Raw genomic sequence first — 27,201 nt, 5'->3', positions numbered from 1 at the left:
AAAGCCATTTCCTGATCAGCTCTAGTCCTAACCCTATGAGGTGCTATACAGCCTCAGGTCCCATTGAAAGCATGCAGGACCTCCCAGGATCTGTCCATGTGCAAATCAGCATTACTCAGTTAAACATCCCGTTTCTCTTATGTTGAGAAAACTCTACTGAGGTCTTAAATGCCATCTCACATGTGTTGCAGCCATGTTAAGAAAACTACTTAACATATGAACTTAAAGCAGATTGAAAAAGCTCCTCTCGCAATATAATTAATATATGTATATCTATCTTCATGATAGGGACATACTCTTAATGTATTTTACACAGCAGTTCTCTGAAAGTAATCCCTAACCAGAAAACCTTTACCAGTCTGCTTTAACAAGTCCTAAGAATTCAACAATCAACATCTCCTACCAATAAGAAAGCTAGAGATGCATTATACAAAGGCAAAATGAAGAAACATTCTGCAAAAGGAGGATTTCAAATGCTTCATTTTAAACAGAAGGAATGCTAAATATCTTGGTAATCAAATATTCTAGAACCTAGCAAAATCCTTTGAGAGAAAGCCATCAGCTGCAGTATAATGTGCTGTTACACCAGTGAACAAAAGTTCAGTTCTTTATCTCCCTTCCTTATGCCAGCACCAGTATAGGAGGCAAGCTTAGCCCTTTGAGTTGATTGGAGCACTAAAAACTTTCTCCTGATACCTCCTTGGGGCTGATGAAAGAAGTGGCTCTGGAGGGAATCAAAACAGAAGGAAGAAACCTAAGAAGAGTATAGTAAAATCCCTGGGATTCTCGGTGGGAGGAAAGGGAGCCTATTTTATTGAGTAACATTTAAATAGTCTTAAAAATTTTGCTTTTTTTCCCTCAAGTGGAGTTTTGTCACAAACTAGACAGCAGAGGCTGCAGCACCAGCAGTTCAAAGTTCTCCACACTTCTGTAGCAGTGTGCCTCAATCTGCCTTGGTGTCACCCCGCCCCAAGAAGGTGAAATGTTCATCAATTGTGCTCCCTACTAATTAGTGACAACTGTGATGGTGCCTTTGGTGTACATGCACCCAGTGATGAGCTGCCAAAATATTAACAATCGGTTCCCTCCTCCTCACCTCATGAGGGGGTCGTGCCGCCCCCCCTCCCCCCCCAGGGGGTCATGCCCATCCAACCCATGTTTTTTGACACACACCCTCCGGGAACCCTGACCCATCCCCCCGCTTCCCTGTCCCCTGACTGCCCTTTGCAACCCCATCCAACCCCTCCTCTCATTCTTGATGGCCCCCTGGGACCCCTGCCCCATCCAACCACCCCTTCTCTCTGTCCCTGAGTGCCCCCACCACCTCATCCAACCCCTGCTCCTTCCTGATTGCCCCCCGGGATCCTTGCCCCCATTCAATCCCCCTGTTCCCTGCCCTCTGACCGCCCTGACCCCTATCCACCCCTCCACAACCCACCGAACACCCCCCTCCCTGCTCCCTGCCCCCTTACCACACTGCCTGGGGCTGGGACCGGGTCCGCTCCGCCGGCACCAGGGCCGGAGCCGCGGGGCCTGACTCCCCGGGCCGGGCCGGCACCGGGGCCGGAGCTGCGGGTCCCGAGCTGGGCCGGGTCTGAGCCGCGCAGCTGGGACCAGCCTATGCCAGGGGTGCTTGGCTGGGACCGGGCTGAGGCACTCGGCCAGGGCCAGGGGGAGCCGTTCCGCCCCCCGCGCCCGGCTTACCTGCCTGCTGCTTTTTTCAGGCTTCCCGCGAACATTTGATTCGCGGGAAGCAGGGGAAGGTGAGGAGAAGGAGGGCGGACCATTCAGGGGAGAGGGGGAGGTGAGCTGGGGCCGGGTGGACAGCTGCCCGAGCCTTTGTTAAATTTAAAAGCTTTTTAGAACCGGTTGTCCTGGAACAACCGGTTCTAAAAAGGCTTCTAAATTTAACAACCGGTTCTTGCGAACCGGTGTGAACCGGCTGGAGCTCACCACTGCATGCACCCCTAGACTAAAATCACGAACTTGTTTCACACAGGACAGGACAGCTGTCCAGTAATTTGGGGGTACCATGAAAATGGGACAAAATTAAAAAGTGACCTACAAGCAAAAGGTTTCATGTCCCACTATCTCTACAAATCCCCTATAAAACTGCTCTTTATAAAAAGGGCTGGACTCCCAGTGCTTTATACAACTATGGAGTAATATTAAACAGCCTGCTGAAAACTTGCCAGAAACTAGTCTCTTGACACAGTCTTACCCTCTCACACCCGTCTGCTACAATTACAACAAAGCCTTTCAGTAAAGAAACCAGGAGAAGCTCAGCAATATTCACATATTTGGAATTAAGATTTTCACAACATTCATAAAATGTACTGTGGTTGCTTGAGATTAACATTATGTTGAGGCATGTTAAAAATAGTATTTATCATGGACTTGGCAAAAGCCATGATAAATAACATTTGCCTCTAAGGGTCAAATTTTCAAAGGGTTCTACCACAAAAGTTGGCTATTTATATATTCAAACCAAGCATTTGCGTGCACAAATATGGATTGCCGCAGGCACAACGTGAACATCCTCTTTTGAAATGGTGATATTTTAAGACCCACATTCAGCGCTCAGGAAATATTTTTTCCTCCTAATATGAAAAGCAATTAAAATTGCAATTACTCACAAAGTTTCGGTTTTTACATCAGCAATGATTTACACCAATCAGGGCCCCAGTCCTGCAAAACTGTGCCCGTGCAGAGCCCCACTGACTTCAGTCAATACATACAATGTAATAACTGAACACAAAAGCACAGTTTTACACTTTAAACAAAAAAAGGATTTTTCTTCATCCAAACCATAACTCTCTGAAAACAGGCATTAATAACTTTTAAAGCTATTATAGAGCCATAACTCTATGACTTTCACTATAAAGCTATGGACATTTATTTTCATAGCTCTAAAGAGAACAGTTCAGCGGCATTGCTTACTATGAACCAAGGTTTACATTAACTGCCAATGCAAAGGGCAATACACCTGTCTGGTGCCGCACTGAAAAAGGTGCTGCAGCAGCAAAGTTATGCATGCTTAATTTGATACATTTTATAAGAAATAATCCATTCTCTCACAATGTTTGAAAAATCCTGAGTGCCAAGCCAGTGTTATTTTAATAAAAACAAGAATTAAAGTAGCTGTGCTGTAATATTCCACTTAACGAAAGCCTCATTAGCTACATCATTCACTGTTTATCACAGTAATGTTCAGACTTATCTTTACCACAATGATTGGGAACAGTATCCATCTGTCCTGTTGTTATCCAGTTGTCGTTGAATAAAATTAATAAACAAAGGTTGAAAACGTAACAGTATTTGCTATTGCTTTTTCATTTCAAAACTTTGAGCTGTTTTAGGAGAATCAATTTAAAAGCCTCAAATGTGTCTTTAGAAAAGCAATACTGCTATGAACAAAGGTCAAAACTGAAGATTTGAAACTGCTTAGGAGAGGTGTGGCTGCTGAAACTTGACATAGCTGCGTCACAGAAATGTAACTTTGGCAAACACAGCTTCCTGAATTCAAACCAATCTAAGCCAGGGCTATCTTTTGTTCCAGCAATAACCAATTATTGCACCGACATTCAAGGTCATTTAGGAAAAAAAGAAAATTACACCCTTAGCTTTTTAACTCCAAGTAATATATATTTAAAGATTTTCCACATTGAACAAGTGTTACTCCTGTTTCAGATTATCACAAGCAAACATGAATGAAAGTATATGTATGTCCAGCTCCAGAACAAGAAGGGTGAGAAGGCAAGAATTCAGATATTCACATTCTTCTTAGGAAACTCTGAGGTTTACAATTTTCTTGCAATCAAAATTTCTCCCAGAAAACTTGTGGTATCATCCTTATACAGTAAAATAAATAAAAACAGTTTTTTTCTTTGCACTTACAGAAATCAATCACTTAAAACCTTCTACTCTTATATTATCAGAACAATTGCTAAACCAGCTATTTTAAGATCATGTTACTGAGAAAGACTTATGAATTATCTAATGAGAACATTATAGTCTTAAGTATGAGTAAGAATAATTTCATCCACCTTGCATACATTCTGAAGATGTAAGGCTTTTCTTATTTTGTTAATTTGTTCAAAAAGGGAATAAAGCCAAGAACACATTATAAATTATCAACATTCTACTTAAAAACGGAACTCCCTTTCTCTAGTTGAGATTATTTAGTTGTAAATTTATATCAAGATTTAAAGCAAATGACAGAGTCACTAGGTGCAACTCCCCCCTCCAAACATTCAGCAGTTAATTCTCTTCACAAGTAAAACTTGCTATTGTCACTACAACGGAAAAAATTGGAGAAACAAGAATATCCAGTTTTGATAACAGATACTTTAAACAAAATAAGTGTTTTGGAAGGGATGTAAAACCTTATGCTTCAAGGTTTTAAACAATCTCTAGCTACTAGGGGGTTAGGAGCAGGTTACCCCACAGCTACCTACCTTGTGGGGTGGGTGGGGGGGCTGCACCTTGCAGTCAATTTATGTCAATCTGGTATTGGCCATTGTTGGAGACAGGATACTGGACTAGATGGATAACAGGTGTGATCTCATATGGCAATTCCCATGTTCCTGTGTAAAAGACCATCAACCATGGGGAAAATTAGGCAATTTTTCTCAGGCTATTAAAGGGTTTCCTGAACAATTGTTAAGAACCAAAAGTTTCTACATGAATCTCATTCAGTTTACATACTCAACTCTGTGTGTTTTCCTACTTATATTACAGTAATTGGATACTGCATTTAACAAGAATGAATAATGGCTGCAAATAATATGTTTGTGTAATACTTCATACCACTCTAAAGGACAAAGTGAAATACAGCATGCTGTTTTGGTTTTTTGTTTGCTGCATATCAGGGCACAAAGTAAAACATTATATAATATCTCCACACAGGAGCAACTTTGCTAAAGATACTGTTTATCATATCCTAGCTGGAATTAAATAGATTTTTAAAAACACCAATAATAATACACATATTTACCAAATTCATCTGTTAACAGATCACACAGAGAGTAGGGATTTGTGGTCTAGACTGAAGAAAACAGCTTATATTTTTAAACTATATTTTACATATAGTACTTCTACGTGTTCAATTAGACCGGATATACTGTATACAAATTTTATTAAGCAATAAAGTAATTTTTAATTCCCAAAATACCCTGCAAATAGTAATAAGGAATTACTATAGCTTTCATTTTTTTTCCCCAACATGGATTATCTGAACGTAACATTTTTAAACACTGGACTTATGTCCATGCTTATTTGCAAAAAAAAAAAAATTCCTTTTTCAAAATCCAAAAAAATTGGATTAATCCTCACACCAAACTAATGTATAATTCTCCACAAGAAGTTACTTTGTATCTGTGAAACAGATTGAAATTATGAATAGATATTTCTGTTCTTGGACACATCTATATGAGCATTTCATAAATCAAGATTTATACACACAAACACACAGATTTGCACGTTGATCTTTAAAAAGTCACATATAGTTCATGCACAATAAAGAGATTCTGAATTTTAGCTAGAAGGAGGGATGATTTAAAAAAAAATCTGAGCACCTAAAATTCTTACATTATCTCCTTTTAAAGAAAATTCAGTAGATTGATACATTGATAGAAGGAGTACCAATGTGTTTGTTTTTAATTTATTTTCATGAACTACAAAATATTAGCACATTTCTGTTTTGTTCCCTAAAAATTACTAACTTATTTCTCTAAATAAATGGAACATTCTTTACGGCCACACTAGAACTGACTCTTTTCTCTAAATTACACAGTGCAAGCTACAGGATTTCTGGATATGTTGTGCCAGCTCTGAAGTTGGTACTAGGGACAGAAAACAAAAGACATCCAATGGCAATGTTTCAGCAACTAAATTCATTATGCTTCCATTTCAATTCCTTACTACAAAATACCACTAAGAATAGGAACTTAGCAGGATTTTTTTTTAAGAGTACTGCAGATGGATAATAAGAATATTCAGAGTTCCTTTAGAAAGAGTGAAACATTTTTATAAGGGATATAAACCCTGATTTGGGAGGGCACAAGTTAGCTATTAACTGATAAAGTTTACAAAGAAACTTCTCCTATTAGGTTATTTAACTGTGCACGGTGGAGCGTCTTGTCTTGCACTTCTTCTGATGCACCTGGGACTAGCCACTTTTGGACACAGACTACTAGATCGCTGGTCTGATCTACTAAAACAACCCTTACGTTCTGTAGATCTGAAAAGTCTTCATTCAGATAGTGACTCTTTAGAGCAGGGATCTGCTTTTTATGTGTGACTCAAAGGGGCCATGCACACTCATCAGTTTAAATTAAAGGTAGTTACCAAACATTATCAGAAGAAAAGCTTGGTCACCCTAGCCAATGTTCTGTACCTCATCTCATAATACCCCAACAGGCTCAAACTAACCATAGCAAGGATCCAATATGCTAAAACTGACAAGCCCATAACTGTCTTTTTTTTTTTTAAAGAAAACTAAAAAGACACATTTGTATTTACCTTCCTTTTCAAAGCTACACCAGCTTCTTTCTGTGGCATGGTCATCTGCTCAGCCTTTGGATTTCCATGTGCAAATCTGGCTGGAATTTAATGCTGCATTAACTCTTCATGAGTCTTCTCTTTAGTCGCAAATAAGCATCCAGAATGAGGCAGCCAGTGGCAACATGGCTCCAACAGAATCTGTGCTAACACTGGGAGGAGAGGAGTTAGTACAGCTAATTGAGGGGGCAGCCATCCAGTCAGGACGAAAACTGCCTTTGCTGATCCGGATCTGTGGGGTTGAAGCTGCATCCCCTTGTCAGCACCAAAAGACTCAGATATCCCTCCCAGAGGAGAGGGCGATATTCCCAAAATGTATTTGATGAAGTTGCAGAGTTGTCAGTCTGATTCGTGTGGATTTTTTGCAAGAGGAGGAGATTCAGTCCTGAGCCCAATAAACATTCTTAAGCATTTAACTTTCTTTAAAAAAGAAAGGAGTCTAAATTGACAACTGAATGGGGCATGTTCTTCCCTTCCCAATAAAACCCAAAACACACACACACACACACACACCCCTCTACCACATTTTTCAAAGTGATGGTACTGTCAGAAAATCATAATAGCCAGACTAGATCAGACCAGTGGCTCATCTATCCTGTTTCTGAGAAAGGCCAGTACCAGCTGCTTCCGAATAAGGTGCAAGAAACCCAGCAACAGGCATTTATGTAATAACTTGCCCTCTGGAAATTTTTCTCCCAACCCCAATAATTAGAAGATTGCTTATGCCCTGAAGCCTATCACTTCCCATATATTTTTTTGTTATTTTCTGTAACAACACTCAATATTCTTGTTGTTCATACAAATGTCTAATCTATCTTTGAATCCTGAGTTTTGGGCTCAATGACATTGTGCGGCAATGAATTCCACAGTCTAAATATTCACTCTGTGAAAAAAGTATTTCCTTTTATGGAGTTTGAATTTACCATCTTTCAGTTTCATTGAATGTTCCCTAGTTCTTGTATTAGAACTAGAACTAGAATTAGAATAGAAATTTCTGATCTACAGTACCTTCTCTATACCATTCATTATTGTAATACACTTTTATCAAATCCTCTCTCTTCTATCTCCTTTTTAAGATAAATAGTCCCAATTTTTTCATTCGATCTTCATATGAGTTGTTTCATGTACCTAATCATTGTTGTTGACCATCTCTGAAATCTTCCCTATTTATGCTATATTCTTTTCGAAATGAGGAGAGCAGAACCAAACAGAGTATACCGGAGGAGGCTGTAATCTTGATTTATATAATGGGGTAGTAATATTTTCCATATTATTCTCTATTCCATTCTTTATATGTCATCTTGTTTGCTTTTTGGACTACTGCTGCACACTACGTGGAGGTCTTAACTGAGCTGACCACAATGATATCCAAATGTCCTTCCCCACTCCTCCCACCCCAAATTTAATTTTAGTGGGATCAGTAGGTCAGATTATTACCTCCAACCTGCACTATTTCACATGTCATCATGCTGCCAATTTACTTAGCCTGGTTAGGCCCCTCTGAAGTTCTTTACAATGCTTTCTGATTTTGACTACATTATGTAACTGTCATTTGCAACTTTTACCACTTTGCTGTGCACCACCTTTTCCAAAACACACGTATTAAGCAACCCTACTTCTAGCACAGAATCTTGTGGAAACCTGCTGCTAAAGTTTCACATTGGTGTAAACTAACCATTTATTTATTGTATTCATTTTTTTCTGGATCTTAGCAACTCTCTGATCTATGACAGCAGATTCCTTTGGCCCCTACATACTTGGAATTCTTTGAACAGGTCACTCAGAGTGAACAGAAGAAAACAGCTTGATATAATTTATCTGGACTTTCAAAAAGCTGTCACAAAAAGCTACTGAAGAAACTAATAAATTAGCACGTTCTCATTTTTGTTGCAGAAGCTGTCCTTATTACACCACATCATATGATCTTAAAAATAAAAACAGAAATGTAAAATGTCTTCAATTTCTACAATTTGCCAGGCAGAGAGGGCTGTCTGGTCTACTTCCCCAGATCGCCCTCTACAACATGTTTAAAGTTATGGGTACGACAGCCCTCCAATCCTCAGTTAAAGCAGCTGATTTTAATGAATAATTGTGGATTTTTACCAGTACCTCAGCTCAGTTCTTAAATTCCTTCAGAACTCTTAGGTGTAAAACTGTCTGCACAGGTATTGTCATAGTGCCTCATTTCTATTACCAGAAAAGGGCAGGGCAGGTGGTAGGGATCACTCTTCCAGCCTCCATGGTGAGGACTGGTGCAAAGAAATTATTGAGCAATTGGCCTTACCTTCCTCAGCTGCACCCTCTACCCGCTGGTGGGTTAGTGGACTCACACTCTCTCTCGCAAGTTTCCTGGTTCTGATAAAGATTTATTTTTAATTCCTTCAATTATTTGCCCTTCAAATCCATCATAGCCTTGCTAATTTCCTTCTTGTGTATTATCTACAGGTAGTTTGTGCTCCTTTCTACTGGCTTCACTAGATTGAATTTCCTTTTTCTAAAGGATATCTGTTTGGCTGAAACCTTGCCATTTAGCCACAATGGTTTACTTTTTGCCTTCCTGCTTCCTTTATTGTTTAGAAGTATGCATGCCTTCTGAGACTATTATTGTTTCCTTAAATAACATCCGTGCCAAATCTAATGATCTTAAGGATCTTAATTTTTTTTTGCTTTTGGCATTAGACTTTATGACTAACTTATTTTTTTAATCTATTTTTCTGAAGTTTAGTGACACCATACTAGCTTTTGGTACCTTCCCTCCCCCCGAGATATTGAATTTAATTACAATGTGGCCACTATTATTTAGAGATGCTTCTTGAATCAACTCTTGCATATTACATAGGGTTAAATCAAGAATACCTTCTCTTCTGTACTCTAGAACTAAACATACTCAAGAAACAATGTTATTGGTCAACTATTAAAAGCCCTGCTGTTCACAACAGAACCACATAGTATACTGGTAAATACAAACATCCAACGCTTAATTTCCTTTGACTAGTATAAGGATTTACAAAACATATTTTCAAATAGCACTAATCCATTTTAACTCTAAATAAATGGAAAAAAGATACTGACAGTTCAAAAATGTTAATCAATGTTTTAAATCTAAATCATGGCTTGACATGTGTAAAGGCACTAAAATAGTTACAACACAATACAGAAAACGACTGACAGGTCTGTATGTTTAGTGCACATAAAGGACAGGCAGTCAAGGCTGAAGGAACTTGTCAATGCATGTTGTGTAGCAGATCTTTAAAGATTAGTAAGTTAAGTGCTGTTGAATCTGGCAAAAACATGCTGCACAAAAAGCTTAAAAAAAAGCAATTACTAGCTCATTCAGCAAGAAATCTAAAAAGCAAATGAAAACGCCAACTGCTTCCATCAATGAAAACAGGAAAACAACAATAAAAGCATGAATAAATAAGGGAAAGAAGAGTATCTAACATAAAAACTTAAAATTCCATAACTAATGAGTATCAGCATCATGTGATTCACATCCATCTGCAAAAGGCAAGAAAACAGAGGTGAATGAAGCTATCACTTTGTTAATCACAAATGACCTTTGCTGCATAAAAGAATGCCCATCATGTTCATGATATTCTCATCTTCAAATATCTCTAAACAAACAGTGACCCTATATTTTACAGTTGGTTAACTCTGGGTTCTAAGCACAACATGACCCATTGTGAAACAATACAATGGTTGTGGAACACAGACTAACACTGTAATCCTATACCATTTTACTCAGCTTTCCTTTGAAATAAAGTACTCTCAGGCTTCTGTAGAACACATATGGTATTATGCAGGACTTCCTGAAGCAAAGCTATTTACAGTTCAGAATACAATTGCGACACTATCTGTATATAATTTCTGTCTTTTGATATAATCTTACTGTGCGTTTCACTTTATATAAGTTTCAGTCAGATTTACTATTATTTGTATTACAGTAGCACCAAGGAACACCAAATTAAGGCTCAAGGTCTGATTGCGTTAGACACTGTAAGGACAACTAACAATAGATGTAGCGTATCTATCAGCATTTAGCAGAAAAAAGATGTTGCGGCTGAGAAATAGTAACTTGCGGTCAATGTGTATATAAAAAAATATAAGTGTGTGTGTGTGTGTAAGTGAATATTAATCAGATTTTCATTGCTTATTATTCTTTTTAGGACTACGATTAAAATGTTTAAAAGATTACATATAAACAGCAAAGAATTAAAACAATTTTATTTTAAACCTTAAGGCTTATAGAGACAACACTGCAGAAAAATGAAATGTTAATAAATTGGAAATTGACAGTTCCTTAATGATAAATTTAAAGATGGGAAATGTAGAGTTACAGGTTAAGTTTTAAACATTTAGACTAACTACCTAACCTACTGGGAATGCATTTAACGTTGCTCTTTTAAAATATAAACTAAACCACGTTCGTGAAGAAAAAAAACAATAAAGAGCACAAAAATATTCTCCTACAACCAAAGCAAAACAAGGGAGAGAAATGCATGGATATATCTAAGCACCACTATGGAAGTCATACAGGCAGCCTTGCAGACAATACATATTGTAATGCATAATCAGTAGTACAGGGATGGATGGAGTTGTTACTGAACCCCAAGTCCTGGGAGTCAAGAAACCTGGGTTCACTTCCTGGTTCTGCCAGAGACTTGCCATACAACCTTAAGCAATTCACTTAACTCTGTACCATAGATCCCTTATTTGTATAGTAGGAGTAACGTTCACCTTTCTCACAAGGGTACTTGTGTGGATTAACTAATAAATACTTGTGAAGTAACCTGAGAAACTTTGAAGATGCAACAGAAATATAATACAGTAATACACCATTAGAATAAATACAGTAATGAGCAATGGGATATGGGAAACGATTTTTTTTTCATTTCATGTACAAACTTGAATTAGTTAATAAATCTTTTAGCAAAGGAATAAAAAAAAACTGTTCTTCATGTGTATCAAATATACACATAGGATGATATCTGACACCAATATCTTATTACTTATTTTGCAAGTTTTCTTCAAATTGAATTAGCACCATATCATTTTACTCAAATAAATTGTTTACTCTTCTTTTCTTTAAGAGGTAAGAGTATGACATACCACCATGGTCAGATATTTGGGAGAGGTGGAGTAGAGGAGGGGAGATTTCTGCTGCGAGCTAGCACAAGCTCAAGCTTTGACATTCTATGCTTTTGGTGGGTAAATAGCATTTCCCCTGAGCAATTTTCCACAATGAGGGAGAGAGGAGTAGGCAGCACTTGTTTTTCACCTATCCAGCGGCACTAGCACGCACATGTTTAAATGGTCTAATATGAAGTATCTTTTTAAAACCTCAGGTTTTTTTGTTTTAAGTAAATAAGTAAATAACATGCTCCACCCCCCCCACACAGAGGAAGGATTCAATAATAATTGATGATGTACTTTTGTCTCATAAGAATAGAATTTTACATTTCTTGTACCGAACTGTTAATTTCAGATTAATATAGACCAATGATTCAGCAATACAGTTATTCATTTGAAACAAAAATCACGTAATGAGCTTCACTACAAAGTGACAAAACATATTAATGACTAACAAATTACCACAGATATTTGGAAATAAAAATCATTCCATTTTAGTTAAGGCTTTGAGTTAATAATTCTATTAACACAAACATTAAAACAAAAGGAATGTACACTAAAGATAGTCACCCAAATAGGCCATGACTGGATTTTCAGAAGAGGAAAGAATCTTTTGAAAGGTCAGTGGAAGTTGTGGGTACGCAGTGAGTTTGAAAAAAATCAAGACACTAATTATCACTTGTAAAAAAATTAACATTTGCACAATCAAGCCAACAATTACTGAGTGTAAAAATCCCACCACACAGGGATAAAGTCCGCAAGACTCAAAATCAGCCCAGTTAGAATTCCAGATGAAGTCAGAGAGATTACACTAGGGATGCATTTAGCCACTTACGTAATTCTTTGTGATTTCTTCATCCTGCATATTCCAATAACTTTAAAAATTGACAAAATATTAAATGTCTGCATTTCAAGATCATCTTGCATTTAAACATATACAGTGTGAATTCAGCAAGAGAAAATAAATTCTACCCTGTATCTCAGCACTGTATTTAGAATTAAAGGGTTACACACACTTTCTGTTCCTTAAATGGGAATCAGAATTAATCAAACTGCAGTATAATCTACCCCATCTTTCCCTTCCTATCTTCACTTCTCAGCTCCTTCCTCCGGTCTCAAAACTATACAGTAAGATTGGCAACAGCGTGTCTCACTTCTTCAGATGTGAGCAAGACAGAAAGCCCTATTTCCCAATAGGCCAAATTTCTCTATGTGCCAATTTTCTTATACTCATTTTTACTGTATTAAAAACAAGATCTCTTTATATTATATATATACCTCTACTGTATCTATCCCCTGTCCATTTCCCTAAAGAAATACAAGGAGGAAGTCAAAAAAGCAACAGGAACACCTACAGCATTCTTTCAGAGAGGCCTTGTCCTGTGAAATCTTTGTAAAGGCCCAGACTGAAATGATCAAAACTAAAAAAAAAAATTAAGTAAAATTAAAATGACCTATTTTTCCACTTGCAGTAGTATTTTCTTCCATATCTAAACTGGTTATCTTTACTGCAGGGGGAAGTTCCACACAAACTCCATTTTTCCTCTGTATATAGAATACAGATAGAGCGCCAATGATTTTGCAGATTTCTCTAGTAAGTAGTTCTGGGGCAAAATACTGTTTCTTCCTAATAATTTCTATCTGGAGACTGAACTAATCTATTTGGCACTCCCTCTGACTGCACATTGGTATTGGTAGGAGGAACCTGCCTTTCTTCCACTTGCTTGCATTTATACCTTGACCTGAAATGCAGATGTTGCACTCCCAAATGACAAAGAAAGAGAAAAAAGGTAAATTCTCCCTACTGGCACATATGTATTTCTAACTGGTGTCTCAGCAAAGGGGAATACAGCATTCAGGATTAGAAAAGAAAATGTGCATGCAGAACATAGCATGTGTTCTGACTTTCCAAGCCAGCTCCAGCATTAGGCAGTGCACTTAATGGCTGCACAACTACTAAGTCAACCCAAAACACATCTCTTAATTCCATCTCGTACCCACCACATTTTCCACTACCTCCTCATTCACCAAAGCCCCCCCATCACCATCAACTCATCTTTCTTTAGCTAATCCCCTGGAATATTTGTGTGTGAATTTTAAATAAAGCAATAAGAAGCCTGTCAGTACATTTTAAAGAACCAGTTGGGAGAGGCATGCTGTTGCAGAATACATTATTTTAATATACTGGTGCATGGGTTGCCCCGGCAGTACATAAACACTTACTTTAAAAAAAAAAACTTGTAAGAAGGAGTATGATGATCCATCTCCCCTAAAGCAATGCCAGGAGGACAATACTTAAATGTTCTGCCAGTAAGCAAGCAGGAACTCTGAATGCTTATTAGGCAGGATAATTACAATTGCAATTACAAAATGCATTAACTTTTTACGGCTTTCAAGATGGTTAAATCACCAAGTGTCTTAAGAGACTCACCCTCTGGCTTTTAATATATATGCAGTGAAAACTGGATTTTTTTAACATCTAAATTCAAGCAAGAATGATCAGACTAATTATAGCTACAACAGCTGTGAACAACTGCAGATAGATATGTCTACACTGGAAGGGAAAAAATATGTTCTAAACTCCCAATTTCCAAGGCTAGAAGGGACCATTGTGACCTTCTGGTCTGTCTTCCTGTATAACACAGGCCATAGAACTTCCTTGAATTAGTTTCTATTTGAACTACAGCATCCAATCTTGATTTAAAAGTTCCAGTGAGTGAGAATCCACCATACCCTTGATAAATTCTTCCCATGGTTAATTACTCTCTCTGTTAAAAATTTGCCCTTTATTTCTCGATGATTCCCCATTTATAAGTACCCTTCGAGACCTATCCATTAGACAATTTATTCATTCAATGGGTACCATGCTGAATTTTTATCATTCTAGTATCCTAATCAAAATGTTGTTAGCGAAGTCAAATGCCTTACAAAAGTCCATATATTACATAAACACATAAAAACATATTACCTCTATCAATCAAACTGGTAAATTTATTTTCAAAAAATCAAGTTAGCTTGGCAGGATCTATTTTCCATAAACCCATGTTGATTGACATCAATTATATGGGCTTCCTTTAATTCTTTATTTAATCAAGTACCATATTAGCCATTCCATCATTTTACCTGGGACTGATGTCAGGCTGACAGGTCTATAACTAACCGTGTTGTCCTGTTTACCCTTTTTAAAACCTGGCACAACATGAGCTTTCTTCCAGTCCTCTGGAACTTCCCCTTGTTCCAAAATTTATTGAAAATCAACATTAATTTGGGTTAGCTGACCCAGGTTAAAACAGCAGTAAAGACACAGCAATTTAAGCCAAGTTGCCATGTCTTCACTGCTATTTTAACCCAAGTTAAGAACATGTGTGTGGGGTGGGGGGGGTGTAGACATACCCTCAATCAACTAACAGCAGAGACAGAGTTAGAAAATACATTAAAATTTACACCACTGCGGGATGCTTGCTATTATCCACAAAACCTATGCTGGATCTGCTTACAGATGAATTTCCTAACCTCTAGCACAGTGGTTCTCAAACTTTTGTAGTGGTGACCCCTTTCATACAGCAAACCTCTGAGTGTGACCCCCTCCCCTTATAAATTAAAAACACTTTTTTTTATGTTTAACACTATTATAAATGCTGGAGGTGAAGTCGGGTTTGGGGTGGAGGCTGACAGCTCAAAACCCCCCAGGTAATAACCTCACAAGCCCCTGAGGGGCCACAACCCCCAGTTTGAGAACCCCTGTTCTAGTGTATGTCCCCCTGGCGGCACCAAACTCCTCCAAGGAGGAGATAAGCAACACAGAAAAAAAATCACACTTCATGAACAGTAGGTAGACTTCCCAAGTTTCCTATAGCTTGTATTCTTGTTTCTTATTTTCCACCTCTGTAACTATTATTTACTCTTGCATTTTTAACTTTGACTGTGCTCTTGAGACCAATGTCTGCCAGCTACTGTATGTAGTGTGCTCATTTTTCCTGTAATTTTAGTTTTTGCTTATTACAAATGTTTTGACCTCTGAGTTGATTAGGTTTGATCCTCCTATCCTAAAATAGCCACTGAAAAGTGTATATCTCCTGGATTGAAAATTATACTGGTCTGAGGTTCCAAATATGCTGTATCCAATCCTGGAATAGGACCAGAAAAGAACTGCTGCATCAGGGGAACAGCTTTAAGAAGCAATATCACAGCAATCAAAATGGCTGCAAAATTATGTTTTGTATAATTGAAAAGTTACAAGTCACAGCTCCTAAATTGTGTACAAACTTTTGTTTTCTGTTCCAGCAGCTCACAAGACACTGTACTTGAAATTTATATTATTCTGATTACCATTTTGCTTCTCACTCTGATTTTTGACATGACTTTAAGAGTTGATAACTTGAGAATAACTGCTACAGCGAGAACCCAAATGCCTTATACTTTCTAAAAGCCTAAAACCCACTGTGATAATGGAAAGCTTGGAAAATTCTCTCTTAGTTCAAAGGTTAGAGGGAAGATCAGCTGCTAAAATCAATGAAGTGTTGGAAAAATAAGATTTGCAATAAGAATTGGGTGAATTTAAGGCTAAATATCTTCTCAGGTACCAGGGCTAGGATCACTTCAACAGACCAGGATAGATGTCTCCAGAAAACTGGAGTGTGGGAGGGGGAAACGTTTTCAAGAACTGAAGCTGCATCACAACACAAAAAGGAATAATGGTTATTTCTGCAGTTCAACATATCAGGAAAAAAATGTCTGAAAGATGTTGTATAAACAGAAGAAGATAAGCTAGGTTAGTTTAATTGTACGTATTGTATCTTTACATGAAAATATCAAGCTATATGTTATTTTCTCTAGAACTGACAATAAAAGCTACACTGCATACAATAAAAAAAACCCAACAAACTAGCATTAATGCAAGGTTAAAATTAAAAAATCAAGCACTCAAATGCCAGACTAAATCTGCCTCTGTGCTACTGCCTTAAAACATGGTGTCTCTATCAGATTAACAATTAATAATAATATAGTGGAATTTTGTATATATTAAATTATGTGCTCTTTCCCAAGAGTTAGACTCAATCCAGCAACTGATACCAAACAAGGGAACTCCTGTGACCATGTGGAGTCCCACTGACTCCATCTGGGCATTATTAACTGACTGGGGTTCCAATCCAGGCAGTGTAAGTACCCTCTTGTTCCTAAGCTGATCTCCACTGAAATCATGGCCATGACTTCAGTACAGTTCTCCCTGGAAGCAAGTGTCTGCTTGCACCAATCCAATTCCAGGACTGGAGCCATTTATAATAAATTATGGCACAGTAGACACCCTACAAACATGGCTGAATTTTTAAGTCTCAAAGAGAGCTACAAAGCAAGATAAGATTTTTTAAAAATAACAGCAGATCAATAATTGCACCTATACCTGCATCATAACCCTGTTCAAGATTACTGTAAAATTTAACTGTTTTCTACTGTACATGAAATATATTATGTGATCCCTGATGGGAGATGAGGCATTTAAGGAGTGTATAATTATCTTACTTTGATCATCAACTCCTGTTAAAAGAATATTGTCTCACACGGATATATCACCTGTGTAAGAAGGGATGTCCAATTATACAATATTGTAATGCATATACACCTCTGGCCTTCTCACATAATATATGTGATTAGACTGTACGATCTTCAGGGCAGGGACACTGTCTGAAAATAATTTAGCATATTTTGGGTATACCACAATACAATAAATGGTTCCTACCCATGGCACTATAGGTAAAATTTCCATTGTACTCTCTTTCCAGAAGCTTCTCCTTTCAAAACTTTTTTTTTTTTTTAAATTCTAACAGGCACTCTCTTGCAACAGCAAAATTAAACCCGTACATTCTGTTGCTTTTGCAACACAGTTCATTACCTAACTCGAGATACTACTACCAAGATGTGCTCCAGGCAACGAGAAAAATGGAAGATCACTTTCCACTCAGTGAAGTTCCTGCAAACACACAGCTCCATAATCTCTCCAAAGCTATTATGTTTTTAACCCTTTCTTCAATTAACTTGCCTCAGAGCAAATTACTCTTACCTGTTCTAGCATGGGGTGATGTCCAAGAGGTCTGATTAGCCAATTTTTCAACCCACTCTTCCAGGCACATCAAGAGCTACTGACTGAAAACTAAAAGAAACTCATTTCTTAACCATGCATAACCCTGCCCACATCAACCCATATCCTTTGTACCTTAGGCTGTGGAAAATAACTTTTCTTGCTTCCACTGGATTACAGTATTTAAAAATAGAGATCATGTATGTCTACAGTACATTTTCTACTTGACATTTCAAACACCTTCTCTATTATCACATAAAGCTGCATAAGTTCATATGAATTTTAAAACATGCATTCGAACTATTTTGAATATTACTTTGTTAGAAAAAGAAAAAAGAAAAAAGAAAAAAAAGATAACTGCTTATGGAGAGAGATTGTTATGAGTTCCTTTTCCATTCTGATTTACAGCCAAATTGTATACAAATCCTTAGGATAACAGACACACTGGTGAGATTTTGGATGGCTAGCATATACTTTCTCTTGGTTCAAGGCCACTGACTTCAATCTCAGTTTTTGTTAACTGTGAAAGCCTGCTGTGAATTTATAGTTTTACCTCTAAGTTTCTATTACTGATGTTGTTTTGACTACCAACTTTGATACAATAAATTAGTTTCTGCTGTATTTATCTTTGTACTCCTGGCGAAATGGATATTTGTTCCCCAAGTTGCTTTGTAGAACAGGTTTTCCATAAAACCATTTTGCTTAATCTTCCAAATGCTTAATTGTGTACAAAGTCAACACATTTATTTATCAACTTTTAACACACTAAGCTAGTTGGCTCAGTTAGGCAGCACGCAAATACATCTTTACGTGTTAGCTTTTCCAAGTACAAAGCAAACAGAAGGGATAAATTTGAATGGAATAACTGATCTAATGATGTTAGTAAGCAATTAGTATAGACTAAAGGACAATGGTAAGCCATACCTGGAACTAAATATTTTAAAAAGTAAATATTTGAAATACCGAATATTGGTATTGGCACTTACAGCTATAGATGTAATACATATATCCAAAGCACTATTGAATAGAAAAAACACACCTCTAAATCTACCATTCATTTTATTTTAAATAAAATAGATGGTTCTATCATAAGATGATGTGGATATTTAGATCAATCTCCTTGATCTGTGAGCTCAAATCCTGCTTAGTGTCACAAATGAAATGTGTTTGGATGTCTCTATCTAGTCCCCATGTGCACACATCACTTAACCAAGAAACAATTTAGCACACCTGATATGACTGCAGCTCAAGAGAGGCCAAGCACTGGAACAGAAGCTTTGCAGGTCAGACTCAAGGGCACTTGAAGAGTTGTATGCGGAAGCTTACAAAGCGTCTTTTCACACTGTGGCGGTCTTAAACCAGGGTTACTAATTGTTCACCTTCAAAAGCACTAATGCACTCATAACATTAACAAGAAAAGAAGATTAGCTCCAGAATAGATTTTGTTTTTTTGGGCCAGGACTGAATTTAAACTTTAGAGTTACATTAAATGAAGTATTCTCTTAACTCTTTTAATTAGGTTAATTTTTTAATCTTAAAACCCAAACACTAAGGCTGTTCTTGCAGTCAACTGTCTAGGCATCAATGGAAGTTTTCCTTAAATCTGGGCTGCAGAATCAGACCAACTATTATTCCAGCATTCTTTAGTCAGTTACTCAACCCTTCCGGTAATCAATCTTTACCCTGCTCTGGGTTACTCTTTCTTCTTTCAGGACTAAATTCTTCACGTTGTGATGAATGGGGGAATGATTTTATTGGACTAAAGATCTTACAAATGTCCAGCACTGCAGGGACTGGGGAGGATGCATCTCCCTCCCCCCACTCCCTTTTTTTTTATTATTATTATTTGGCAATGCAAAGTTCACATGCCGGATCTTTTTTCAGATGAGCCTTTCCACAACCCATTGACATTGTCTCACTGCAGGAAGCCATCCTCTTTCAATACGCTTCAGTTATACACTGCTGTATTTCTCCTTTCACAGCTGAGATGAACCAAACTGCTCCAAACTAGACACATTCATAGGTCTTGCAATTATCCAAGTTCAACTCACATTTATTTTCAGATGAAATGCAGTTTAAAAAATTTGGTAAAATAAATCCTTACTCGCCCCAATCCACTATGAAACTCGGGATTACAAGTGAATATTGTGAGTTACTTACAATTTGTTTAGAACATTTGTTAACCAAAAAGGCAGAGTTCAGAATTGTTGGGACAATCCCCAAGGTGGTATCTGGTAAGCAGAGCCCAAAAAATTAAGGAGATTAGTGCAAAAGTACGCCTAAAACAAAATGGATCACAGAATTAACATAATTCCCTATTACAAAATACAGCCCTTTAGTGTCAATGATTTCTGTTCTTAGCCACGGTGATAAGTGATTGGGGGGTGGATGACAGCTCCCTTTTATGGACACCCAGCCAGCCAGCTAGCTATAAAGTCCCTCTTAGTGGCTGTTCTCTGCTTGCTTTACCTGTAAAGGGTTAACAGTGTCCCCCAGGTAAAGGAAAGGGAGTGGGCACCTGACCAAAAGAGCCAATGGGAAGGCTAAAACTTTTTAAAATGGGGAAAAAACTTCCCCTTAGTCTCTGTTGTTGCTCTCCAGGGAAGAGGGGAACAGGGAGCAGTTATGCTATGAGAAGCTTTAAGCCAGGTATGATAATAGGTCATCAGCTCATACCTAGAACTACTTATTTGGAATCCCCAAATGTGTAAGTAGATCAGAAATGTTTAGAAAGACGTGATTAGATTTATTTCTGTTTATTTCATATGGCTAGTGGACTCCTCTGTATTAACCCCAGATGCTTTTATTTGCTTTTAACCTTTCAGCTGAACCCCCAAGAAAGCTATTTTGGGTGCTTAATTTTTAAAAGTTGCTCTTTTAAAATCTAGCAAAAGCCTAAGTTCCAGATGTATTTTCTTTCTTTTTGTTTTTAATAAAAGGTACCTTTTTAAGAACAGGATTGGGTTTCTGTGTCCTAGGAGGTTTGTGCATATGTTGTTTAATTAGCTGGGGGCAACTGCTAATTTCCTTTGTTTTCTTTCTCAGCTCTTCCCTGGAGGGCAGGGGTGAAAGGGCTTGAGGGTATCCCACAGGAAGGAATTCCCAAGTGCGCTTTCCTGGGTTCCAAGGGGTTTGCATTTGGGTGGAGGCAGCATTTACCAAACCAAGGTCAGAGAGAAACTGTAACCTTGGGAGTTTAATACAAGCCTGGAGTGGCCAGTATTAATTTTTAGAATTCTTGTGGGCCCCCGCCTTCTGCACTCGAAGTGCCAGAGTGGGGAATCAGCTTTGGCAGCCACTGAGGTCTTCAAGGTGCATTATTACAATGTGTTAGCTAACGCATGCTAACTTTTACAAATTCTAGTGTAGACAAAGAAGTGTATACATTGACACATTCTGAATTGGTAGAGTTAAAGGCTAGGCTTTCCCAAGGCACATCTGCTCAGAACGTTAGGTAGCATACTGTAACAACATGCCTTTAAATCCTAAGCGCCGAACCAAGGATTGAGTCCTTGGAAAATGGAATCTGTGTTCATAGGGCTTCAGCTCCCTTCTGTGGCATTAGAACTAAAGGTATCTTGATCATGCTCAGTAGTACTAGAGCTGATGAATTACAAAAAACATACTCTCCTTGCCTTAACACATTAAATATGAGTTTTGTTGCTTAAAGAGGAGACTTGCATTAGAAATATCTTGAGGGAAAATGCACACAAAAAAAGGCATTTTATTTCTGTTTGGTAAGGGCAAAATCCAAATGTCCTACTCAGCCAAAATTCCCATTGCACTTAATAGGCGCTATCTACGAGTAAGAACTGAATAAGTATATCCGCTTTTGAGCCAAAGGATATTTGTGCTAGAATAGGAACTCTCGTTCTCATCCCATCAGCCCTACTACTTCCAATAGATTCTGTACTGAAATCAGGTTACATCAATGTATTCAGCCAAATACAATGTCATATATTAAACATATATTTATTTTCTGTTTTGTCTCAGGCAGAATAACTTCACTGCAGCATCATGTAAAATGAGAAGATGAGCTAGGAAGAACTAAGCCTTTATTTAAACACAAGTATCCAACAGTTAGTAAATGTTGTAATAAACTGTCTATGAAAAAACAAAGTACAGGGGAAATGGATTTCTATAATATAGTGGATACAACTAAGATTTCTCCAATATAAATTACCTTTTACAGGATCACTGCTATGTTTGGAAATTTAGAACATTAGATGTATTGGACCAGATACTTAGTTGATGTAAATCAACATTGCTCCATTTATTTCAACTTTTAAAATCAAAATTATCACAGCAGACATTACACTGGTAGGCCGATAGTCTTCAATATTGAAAGTATACTATAAGGGGCTTTTTGTCTTTTTTTTCTTTTTTTTTAAATAAAGTGAATATTTGTTGGGGAGAGGAAGAGCATTATGAACTATAAATATCCATTTAATATAAACAGCCACGCAACACTGTATGCAAACTAATTTCACTTCTTCCTCAACAGAAAACAAAATATCTGATTATATAGCTCCAAAATCAGTGTTAACATGAAAGCCACCAAACACAGGACTTGTGCTCTGCCACATGGTGATTTTTCATAGCAAGAGGGATATATACCAGGGAAAAATCCCTTCTGCCTCTTTCAGAGGCCAGTGCACAAACAGCATATAGTAGACACAATGCATAACTGACACACCTATAGTCAAGAACAATAGACATAAAGCAGAATTAAATTACCCTCACTAGCAAGGCAATCAAATCAACTTTTGAAATGCAAGACTTTGAGACATGAAGGTGGGGAACATTATCAAAACTAAACATTCTGATGGTCCTGACATGAATTTTTTCAGAATTTTCTGAAAATACTGTTTTTGAACGGCTCTACATTTCACACAATTTATCCCAAGAGAGCAAAAACACCCCTACTCCTCTAAGGAGAGAATAAAGGCAAAGAGTATGGGGTTGTCAAGAATCTTAATCCCCACTTGAAATCTCAGTCAGAAGGACCTGGACAGAGATGTCCTCTCTGTGTTGCCTAGGTCCATGGTCAGCTGCAGCCTAAAGGAGATGCAAGTGGGTAAGAGTGCAGGTGACACCAAGAGCTAAGATATTAAAATGAGAGCACTCACAGGTTTTCAAGGGGTGTGGGGAGGGTTGGGACATGTTGCAGAGGGGGAATGTTCTTAGGAAGAGTGCCAATTTTGACATTTGGAAAACATATCCCCTCTAGCAGAAATCTTTCGACTTAAGGTAGTTCAGCAGCTGCTCAAATTGGTATGTTTTGTGTATACATGTACACGCAGGGGAGAAATGATACATGTAAGGGATGGAAATAGTAGGCACTTTTTCCACTGCTACAGAAAATGCCCTAGTTTCCTGGCCCAAGTGCTATGGCTTCTGCAATATGTGGTGAAGAAACTATGGCAGAGCTTATCAAAATAAGCAGACGAGTATTACAAAACACTGATAAAAATAGCGTGGGAAAGAAGTTAAATGTTAAACCCACCTGCAATTCCCCAAAAGTTGCGCATACTTGTAATATACACTTGTCACCCTAAGAACCCTTCAATGCCAACTTATAAAAGGGGTTTCAAGAATATCCTCATCTCGGTATCTACATTCTGGTTCACCAAAGAATATCATGTAAGGTCTTAAATGAATGCCAGGATCACACTGATGATATTGTGAAATTTATGTATAGGTACTATATAAAAATTATGTATGTATGCTTAGAATATGTTCCTAAAGTCTGCATTAAGGCAGAGTTAACAAACAAGTTTCTGCCAGACAAAGGTGATTTTTCATCTGCCTCTGTCAGTCCACATATTCATTAAGCATTGTAAGTTAACACACTGGAGAGTTATTTACATACAAAGTAAGCAGGAAACAGCACACTGGAGAATAAATTACGGGGTGGCTTATGACTCAGGGTACAAACAATGAACTTTGGGAATATAAGAAGAAGGAAAGGAAGACACCCCTTTATCTTGCACCTAGGAAGTAATCAGGCAGTGCGATTACATTCATGAAAATAGGCTCTCAATCCAACATGGTTGAAATGCTGCCTGTTAAGTTTAGTTTCTAGGAATCATGTTATGATTTTGTTTTATGTGTTACCCTTCTGTTTATACTGTCCTTACTCACTATGTCTTAAATCTTTGATAATAATCACAGCTTCAACTATAAATATATCTCAGTGCTGTGGTATTACAGAAGGAACTGATCCTGAGTTGACTCAAACAAGTTGGTGTGTACACTGTCCCCTCGGGGATAGTAAAACTAGTATTTCTGAGAGTACTCAATGGATAAAGGGCTAGACACTATATGAGAAGCTTCAAAGGGCTCAAGAACTGGGGTTCACCTATTGTAGAACCTGCAAGGCACAGTAAGGGCTAGCCTACTTCAGAGGAAATTGGGTGACTAACAGGTTATGGTGTCAGGAAGCTGACACCCAATTAGTCACAAACAATTCTCTCTCTCTCTCTCTCTCTCTCTCTCTCTCTCTCTCACTGGAAGCAGGGAGATAACAAGGTGATAGTCCTGGGCAACTAGAGAACCATCACAATAATAGAAAAGTCTTTGCAAACCAAAGTCATCTTCATTGTTAATGCACACTGTGCACAAACACACATTAATTCAGTCCGAGAGCTAGTAGTGAGATATCAGAAGTTTACTATCTTCTGCTCATCATGTAGAAAGATAGTAGTACCCCCAGCACTTTCCTGCAAACTGGCAGGATTACAAAAGTATAGAATATGCATGGGCAAGCTACTTAAAATTGGAGATGCTATTGCCAGTCAAACAACTTGTCACTTTCCCTGGCTTTGGTAGTTTTAAGTGCCTCCATGTTTGCTGATCAAGTGCAATTTATGGCAGTTTATCATTATCTGTTGTTTTAATTCTAAAATAACAAAGGGCATGTCTCAGCTAAATGGCTTTAGATACCTGATTAAAAACATATGATCCAGTGTACTAAATATAATGTAGTCACATAAAATTCAAATGGTATTGTTTATTAATAGAATTTACATGTCCAAAAAAATCATACAGCACAGCAGTTTAGAATATTTATTGCCTTTATGTCACATGAAAACTGTAGAGATGGAAAACATTTAATTGTATTGTTGTCCCCCAGTGTGCACCTTTCTTATTCATTTATGTTATTAAAGTTCTCCCCCATTTGGCTAATCAGATATATGTATCATTACAATAAACCAGAATTGCTATGCTTCATTAAAGGTGGTAGAAGCAAGACACACCATTTCCTAACCTAGCTAGAAAACATTTCAGAGTATTCGCTGAAGAATTTATTAATATCAAAAAGAGAGTAGTGTGAAGAATAAATCAGGTACTATGATTTGTTACATTGTTTAGAGCTTCATCCTGGAAAAATTAAACAAATGAATAATTTGTAGCCAATAGGTCTACCCCCCCCCACCCCCCATAAGTAACTTTGCTCCGGTGCATAAAGGGCTGGCAGGATCAGAAAATTAACCATTGATTTTCTTTTTTCAGAAGTTTCTAATTAACGTTCAAATATTTTCATTCTGAGGGCATAAAGAGACTACTGAGAATCAAAAGGGTTTTTTTTCCTTAGTGTTTGAACCAAATTTTTAATTAAAAGGCAGAACTTTTCTGTCATAGAAGTTAATTAGCTCACAATTCTTTAACATTTAACAACATACTTATGGGAAACTAAATCAACTTAGAACAATTCCAGCTTTTCAAGCCATGCAAGTACCTTATCTCTCAACACGTTGTTCAGTCACTGTAATTGCCTGTGGCAGCTCAGAATATAAAGATGGGAATCTACTTATTATATTTGCATAGCATAAAAAAGTTGTACTTTAAAAAGCAAGCTAATAAAGGAAGATATTTTATGTAACAAAAAAAATATTTCACGGTTAAGCCAGCAAATTATTGTTCTGGATAGCAGTCACCAGGGGTGATTCCAGTTTTCAATAATATTTGGTATTTCTTCAACTAATCTTTATTTTTATATAATTGAAAATATATTATTCCTTCCACCCTCCATGTTGTTGTAATTTATTAAAATGCACATATACATTTTGAAAAAATGTCTCCAATATCTCTGCCTCTTCCTAAGCTCCATCTTCAACTCCCTTTGGGTAAAAGTACTACAGTAATTCTATGTTTAAAGTTTTACCCTAAGACAGTAATGCTGTCATTTCTATTATTTAAATGTACAACATTTTCCATATGAAATATATTGTTTGTCACAGCATGTACATGTTTGTCACAGGACGTACATGTTATGTTATAGGTCCAACAGCACCCTCCATTATAAACCCTCTTTTTAGTTCCTTATAACTCTGGTAAATTACTTCCATATGGGCCAGAACTCTTAAACTGATCCAATAGTTATGATTTATAAAGTACTGAACACTGTACTTTCAGTAAACACAATAGGGCTTCCTGTTAAAGCGTGTGCAAATACAAAAATGTAGGTGTGATGGCAATTATGTGTGTATGTGAACATAAGAAAGCGGACTTTGTTGTCAGCTTCTGGGTTTTCCTCTCCTTGAGCTAAGAAGGCTTTGAAAACTTAGGGGGAATGAATACTTTAGCACAGGGTGACCAGAGAGCAAGTATGAAAAATTGGGATGGGGGTGGAGGGAAATAGGCACCCATAGAAGACAAAGCCACAAATATCGGGACTGTCCATATAAAATAGGGACATCTGGTCACCCTACTTTAGCACGATCTAATCTTGCAAATATTTTAAGCATCTAAATCTTACAGATATTTTAGCTACTATGAGACAACAATTTCCCTGGAGAACAAGAAAGTGTTATTGGTGGTTGTGGTGGCAGTGTCATCCTGAAAGCTTAATCTAGAGAAATGACCACTGGACTGCCAATCAAAAATTTCCAGATGGCACTTCACTGGTAGTAGACCAGCTGAAATTGTGAGAAATGTTAAGAAAAAGCTCAGTATACACAGGATCTTGAAGGGACAAACTGGTTTATCTAAGTCCTGAGACAAATTCTTTAGGGTAACTGTCCACTAGGTAAAATTTCTTAGGCCAAAACCATCTGGACAGCATTATGAGGATTCACATTTCAGATGGTAATAAAGGTGATGAAATTGCAAGAAAGTCACAGAATATTATAGAGGGACCTAAACCTCTTGCTATGGCTCTCGAACCAAATATAAAATCAAAATATTTCCTGGTGCTAATCCTGCAAAGACTCATGCCCATGCTTAACTTTAAACTCAATGTTTAACCCCACTGAAATCAATGATACTCCTCACAGCATGTAAAATTAAGCATGTTTGCAGTTTTGGGGCCAAATTTGCATTTTACTTGACAAACCTCTGAAAATAGACTATTGGCAAGAACTGTAGAGTGACAGATAAAGAAGATCATAGTATTAGGATTCCAGGACTGTTAAGATCTCTGGCTATGCTCT

The 27,201-nt window shown here is 37.5% G+C and overlaps 1 protein-coding gene and 1 long non-coding RNA gene across 2 annotated transcripts in view; one reads left to right on the top strand and one right to left on the bottom strand.

The window, feature by feature from the left end:
* Positions 1-21,845, top strand: part of LOC120400580 — a 45,744-nt gene extending 23,899 nt beyond the window's left edge. Inside the window, exon 5 of the long non-coding RNA XR_005595901.1 lies at positions 21,761-21,845. This is a non-coding gene — a long non-coding RNA (uncharacterized LOC120400580). The remainder of the gene's footprint in view (positions 1-21,760) is intronic.
* EML4 (EMAP like 4) overlaps positions 1-27,201 on the bottom strand; it is a 262,705-nt gene that overhangs the window by 191,091 nt on the left and 44,413 nt on the right. The window lies entirely within an intron of this gene.

The sequence above is a fragment of the Mauremys reevesii genome, linkage group 3 (genome assembly GCF_016161935.1).
Source record: "Mauremys reevesii isolate NIE-2019 linkage group 3, ASM1616193v1, whole genome shotgun sequence".
NCBI classification, from domain to species: Eukaryota; Metazoa; Chordata; order Testudines; family Geoemydidae; genus Mauremys; species Mauremys reevesii.
The sequence above is the reverse complement of the archived record's forward strand: the minus strand, read 5'-3'. Positions and strand labels throughout refer to the sequence as shown.